Source organism: Hibiscus syriacus, unplaced genomic scaffold, assembly GCF_006381635.1.
Source record: "Hibiscus syriacus cultivar Baekdansim isolate YM2019G1 unplaced genomic scaffold, ASM638163v2 tig00002793_pilon, whole genome shotgun sequence".
NCBI lineage: Eukaryota > Viridiplantae > Streptophyta > Magnoliopsida > Malvales > Malvaceae > Hibiscus > Hibiscus syriacus.
The window spans coordinates 1,599,730-1,606,838 of NW_024061944.1; the positions used below are offsets into that span (position 1 = coordinate 1,599,730).

The 7,109-nt window shown below is 33.5% G+C and overlaps 1 pseudogene; it reads right to left on the minus strand.

Moving 5' to 3' along the window:
• Positions 1 to 219: 219 nt before the first annotated feature.
• On the minus strand, positions 220 to 6,856 carry LOC120149581 (annotated as a pseudogene).
• Positions 6,857 to 7,109: the final 253 nt, after the last annotated feature.

The window sequence follows — 7,109 nt, forward strand, 5'->3', positions numbered from 1 at the left end:
ACTTTGCTTTTTCTACAAACAAAATTCCCCATGTTTTTACGCCTTAAAAAGGAAGTTAGCAAGACAGATGCATCAAAATGCACAAGACGATTGGTTGACCATGGAGAAAATACAGATTTTTTCCATATACATATTACACCAATAAAATGGTATGATCTAAAATTTTATTTTCCTTTCACGTGGAGCAATAGACAATGGCACAATGCAAGCCAAAGGCAACAAAGATGAAAGGTTTTGTATGGCATCTATACTTGCTAAAACCATTGTATGACATCATAACATCATGTATATGATGTACATGAAATATTCAGTCTTGATGACACTTGGATAGGAAATATCGAAAGCCACAACTAAAAGTCAGAGTCCACCCTCTTAACTGCTAAAAGGCTTGTTGAAGCTTCGGCAAGACTAACAAAACCTGAAATATATGAAGTGAAGTTAAACACTTTAATCAGTGTGCTTGACATCAAATGACAAATTCAAAGTATCTCTAAATCAGAATGAGAAACATTAAAAAAAAGAAATAACTGCTCCACCCTGTACACTGAGGTCACCAGCCAGGTATAATGAGTAGCATGTAAGGATCCATACATTTAAGCTTTCAAGATTGATTAGGAAGCTGAGCAAATGTTCCCCTGTTTGGACTGCAGCCCCCAACCATCATCTGTTTGTAGATTACATAGGCATCGTCTGAATTTCGAGACACACTGTACCCTCGAATTAGAGCATTGTAGGTGAACACATTGGGTTCAAGAACCATAAGTTATAGTTCTTCATAAAACTTCACTGCTTGCTCCGTCATACCGACAATCCCAATGTAACATCTCAAAAGCCGGGTCAGTGACTAAAATGTAAAATTTGGAAACTTTGTACTCAATTCCAAAATAAGTTAAAAGTTCAGGGACTTAAGTAAAGGATTTTGGATTAAATAGTAAAGATGGATTAACTAAAGGGGTAAAATGGTCTTTTCATAGGAAAGATTTTTATCCTCCCTTTTTGAGTAATATAAACGTGGGAAATGTGAGAAACATCCAGAGTTCTCTTCTCCTTTCTTCTTCTCCATACGTGGGAGAGCAAGGCAAATGTGAGAGTTTTATTAGTTGATTATTATTTGAATTTTAAGTTTGGTTTTGATCTTTAGTTGATGGATAAACTTAAGGAAAGCTTGGGTTACGGTAAAATCAAAGAATGAAGGGGTTAAGAGAGATTAAAGATTTGGAGTTTTTATATGAAATTTTGGAAAAGAATTGATAAGTAGAATTTGAAGTTAAATTTGACTTGTCAATAGTTAAATTAAGAGATTTGGAGTGATAGAAAGGAATTTAGAACATGTTGAAATTTGAGTATGATTATTGAATTCCATAAGAGGAAAGGTTTTTGAGAATTAAGATGGGGTAAATGAGTACAAATGGGCTTAAGTATGTGTGTTTGAGTTTAGTATATAAAAGAGGTTGAAATATGAAATGTTTAAGTTGAAATGAAGTATTTTTCGTACTGAAAATATAATTTTGGGTTAGGGGAATCGGTACCCATTCAAGGGGAACTGATACCCCTTCAAACGAATAAAAATTTCCAGAATGTCATGGGGGAACCGATACCCCCACAGGAGGGAACCGATTCTCCTAAAGGAAAATTGTAAATATTGGTTTAATAAGTTCGTTTAAGTTGCTAGTATCAAATTACAAGGTGTATGTATCTAATAATTGCCTTAAAACATATAATTATATAGATTCAGAGCCTAAACGAGTTTCGGAATCATTGACAAGTAAGATCGATAAAAAGGGAAGATAAGAGATTGGAATGGGCTAGTGAGGCCAGGTGAGTGCATATTAGTATTATATGATGTTAAATGGAAATAAGACTTGCGACAAGTCTATTTTCCATAGTAAAATGCATGAATTCATAAATAGAAGTATATATGTGTATGATTTATATGTGTTGACATGTTATTGTATATATGTATTATATGGTTGATGTGAATATGTGATATGTTATGATGATATAAACCATATGATATGATAATAAATTATATGAATATAAAAGATAAGTTATGTGATAAGATCTTTGATATATACATATATATAAATGAAATATTACTACGTGAATACATGTTATGAGATAATTTAAGTAATAATATGACAATATGGTAAAAGTGAGTTTATGAGAAAGGATATGAACTAAGTAAGAAAAGGTTATATAAATAATATATTAACTAGGAGACTTGAACTTCAATGATACTATGAGCATATAAGATAAGATAGAGGAGAAAGATTCATATGCTTAAATAAAATTATGATACATTAGTTGTATAATAGAAGCTATGGAGTGATATGAAATGATTATAGGAGTTGTACGGAATTGAATTAAGTAAATAGATTAAATTTTATATAAAAGAAATAATAGAAGTAATATATTCAGGTTTATAAGTATAATGTAGGTTATGTAATGCAAGTGCATACCAAAAAATATAGAATAAGGTAGATGATATGATGTAAATTATATTATGAATTAGTGATGTAGGAATGAGATATAAATATGCAATAAAACTTATGTGTTATATGATAAATATGAACATATGAGAATAAGAGATTAGATAAGTGACTTGGTGATAGAAGCTATATGACCATGGATTAGGTAAATATGAATAATTTAAGTTATATGTAACTATGAGTATTTGAGTATGTATCCATATAAAGTGATTCATGAGGTTATATGAAATATTATATTATATGACTATGTGAGTATATGAAAAATAATATAGGTACATGCAAGTTATATAGAAAGGAGTTGTGTAACCATGCCTGATATGTATTACATGTATGTGAATATAAGAGAATAAAACATAAACTATATGAAAAGATATGATTCATGTGATGTGAACCATGTGAACATATGAGAAAGTGTATAAGTTATATGTATTACATGATATATGTGATTTTACAAGAAATGACATGAGCTATGTGATTACATGATTATAAGAGGTCAGACATGCGATAAAAGATAATTAATATGCATGTGTGAATATGAAATGATATAACTGACAATGCCCATGTTGTGTGTCATGAGAGCTAGGGGTATAGTTGGCATGCCAAGAGTCGAGGGTCTACACGGTCCTTCGGGATATATATATATTCTTTGGAACATGTGTGAAGTCTTGTGAGACACATACTTGATCCCGAGTATATGTATATGATTCTTAAGGAATGATATGTGGTCCTTATGGACATTATTATATGGCACTACGGTGCAATTCTACGCGGCACTAAAGTGCAATTATACGTGGCACTTCGGTGCATTTATATGAGCTGTGGTGACAACATTAGTACACAACCTCCATAGACTCACATATCTATAGTTCTCACATATGTACATGGGCTAATCAAGAGATATAAACAAATATATGTTAGTGATATGATAAATGTTATAGAAATGATATGATGTTATGTGTGTATAGTGTTTGATTGAAAAGGTTAAGCATAAAAGTATGTGATTACATGATAAACTGCTAATGATGATTTATGTGTATGTATGTTTTTTTGTTAATTAATCTGATATGATTTTACATGATATGAGGAAATCATGTAATTTGGTATAGCATGATAGAACATAACATGCATGTATTGATATATGTTATAAAGTGCATTATAAGTTTTTATGCCTCACTAAGTCATAGACTTAGCGTGTGATTATTTCCCATGTAGGTTATAGAAGCTAGAAGAGAAGCGAAGAAGAGTAAGACATGTCAGCATCTTCCATACAAAATTTCAGATCAGAAAATAGATGATTTAAATGGTTTTGGTTATTTTGAATATAGTTGGCATGTACTAATTGATTGAGTTAAATATGCTCTGATCGATTTTGCTTTTTGTGGTCAATTTATGGAAATAAACCACTTTTACTTTAATGAAAGTTTTAAGTTTTATTGAATTTTTGTCAAGAGTCAAAGTTTTGAAAAGTCAATGTGACACCTCAGACTCGGATCCGGGTCGGGTACGGGTTGGGGGTGTTACACCCAAGATTGAGTATTAAGGAATTATATGTGTAAAGATCGGGAGTTATACCCCAATTCCGCAGTCTACAAGAATGGTGTAGGACTTCAAGTCTGGTCTAATCCCCTCCATATCCATCATTTTAAATAGCTCACAAGCAGTATCTACATCACCAGCTTTTCCATATCCATTTATAAGAATATTATAAAGAACACAATTAGCTTTGCATCCGTATTCTTCCATCTCCTCAAACAATTGCTTTGCATCCTCGAATCTTCCCAATTTTAGTAGTCTATCTATAAGAGGTCCATATGTACAGGGAGTTGGGCGGAAATCACCACTTATGAGATCATAATACATATTCATAGCCTTTTCTATGTTGTTTGATTTTGCAAGACCTGAAAGGACTATATTCTGAGATATAGTATTAGGCGTGCATCCCCGAAAAGTCATCTCTTCATACACATCAAAGAGTTTATCAATATGACCAAACTTCCCACAAGCATCAAGCAACAAATTATAGGTAGAAATATCCGGATAACAACCAATACTCTTCATCTCTTCAAAAAGGTCCCAGGCCATTTTAGTGTTATGGATTTCAAGTAGTCCATCAATTAACAAATTATAAGTTGTTGGTGTTGCGATAACCCTCATATTTTTTGTGAAATTTGCAAACAATTCTCTTGCAATGATATCTTTTTTATGCCTACACAAATTTCTAATTAGAGGCACCAAAATAGACTCATCTTTACATATCTTACTGCATGCCAATGTCCCAGCGAATTGAACAGCTTTATCCATTCCAGCTTCCATCAAAATCCCACTCATTAAATCTTCCCAAAATGACCTGTTTGTATAGATTCCATCTTGATAAATAAAGTCCTGAGTAAACTTGAAGGCATCCATAACCTGCTCATCCTTTATAATGCCGGGAAGAATGGTGCACAAAGTCACATAGTCAGGGTAAAATAACTTCTTTATCTGATGAAAGACCCAAATAACATTCTTAACTCTGTTTGCTTTAATAAAGCCATAGATAACAGTGTTATAAGTCAGAACATCAGGCAAACAGTTCTTTGGCATCATTTTATACAACATTTCCAAAGCCAAATCAGCCTCATCGTTCTTGTAAATGTAATCCAGCAGGATGTTAAAAGTTATAGTGTTAGGGTGACACCCATGTCTGGCCATACTCTGAAACAATTCAATTGCCTTTTGGACTTGATCTTCTTTCCCTAATCCAGCTATTAATATGTTATAGGTCACAACTGAAGGAGCAAGTGACATTTCCTTCATTTTGTGGAACATTTCCCATGCCTCATCCACTCGGACAGCCTTGAAAAGCATGTCAATCAAGGAATTAATGATCATTACATCAGGTTCATAATGATTTTCCAACATCTCAAAGAGTAACTTAATGGCTTCATCCACTAGACCATTTACTGTATCACTTTATCATCATGTTGTAGGTCACCTAATCTGGAGCAAGCCCGCTACTTTTAAGCTCGTTGATAATAGCTTTTGCTTCATTAAGCCTCCCTACTTGAGCAAGACTATACAAAGATGCGTTGCAAGCAATAACATTAGGAACAATTCCTCTAGCTTTCATCTTCTCAAAGGTTTTGAGAGCTTCCCCATGGTCACCAGACTTCCCATAATAGTTAATTAAAAGTATGTATGTATAAGCAATAGGTTTAATGCCTAGAGATTCCAATTCATGAAAAGTTCCAATGCCTCATCAACCCTAGTTAACCTCAATAGCCCACAGATTATTGTGTTATAAGTATGAACATTGGGGGAGACTTCTTGCTTTCTCATGTCCTCTATCATATCAAAAGCTTCATCTAGATTTCCAACTTTGCATAAAACGTCAATAAGTATGGTGAAAGTAACCACGACGGGAGCATAACCATCAGCTTCCATTTCATTCCAAAATTCTTTCACCAAGTCCAAGTCTCTATGGTCACTAAACTTGTCCAACAAAGTAATGTAGGTTATTTTGTCAAGTTTATGGCTTTTAGATTTCATCCTTAAGAATATTTCCTTGGCTTGATCAAGTATCCCAGCATTACAAAGAGCATCAATGAGAACAATATAAGTAACAACATCAGGTCCACACCCCATATCATTCATTCTCTTCAAAATCCCAAAGGCGTCATCAATTTTCCCAGCCCTACCAATCACTCTAATACATATTGTAAAAGTGTAAACATTTGGCTTCAATCCCAAAGACTCCATCTCTTTTAGCAAATACATAATTGTTCCAGTATCCCTTCTCTTCCTAGATGCTACCATGAGGGTCGAGTAAGTTTTAAGACTAGGCTTTAGACCTTCAGAGACCATTCTTCTATAAATTAGCAGAGCCTCCCTAAAAACCCATATTGAAGCAACAAATATATCAATCCATTATATGAAAAAACATTCAGAACAAACCCAGAATCCCTCATTCTTTCAAGTCCAAATGGTGCCAGCATAAGCCCGCCTATTATATCAAGGCCCCTAAAAATAATCAAGTATGTATTCAAATCCCTCTTGATGATTTGCTTTTGCATAAATTCAAACACAAAACTCATTTTTCCCACCATTCCATGAACTCTCAAGACTTCAAGCATATGATTACAATTTTTAGTTATGTGAACAATATTAGGCAACTCTGCAACTGACTCAAAGTAAGCAAGAGCAAATTTTGGGTCCGAAATCGACTTGAGAACCCTTAAAATTTCATCAGAAGACAAGCTGATTTTGTATTTCCTATTTCTCAACAACATTTCAGATGAACTTCTCACCACGTAGAAACCAAATTGCTCTATTCTCCATTTTTTCCCAGCCACCATATATCCATCAGGAAAAACCTTGAACTTTTTAATGTTCCTACTGTTAACTATAGTTGAGGCTTAGAAAGAATTAACAAGAAAGAAATACTAAAACTTGGAAACTATATCAATACTCGTGTTACAGAGATGTGCAACTATTTAAAGCTGTCAATAAGCTGCTGCATGATCGGTTATAACTAACCTTCAACCGTCTAATAGCTTAACCGAATATGGTTTAACATTCACCCTGCTTCTTACAAACTTCCTTCAACTCAAAATCACACAATTTACTTCTAAACAAATCAAA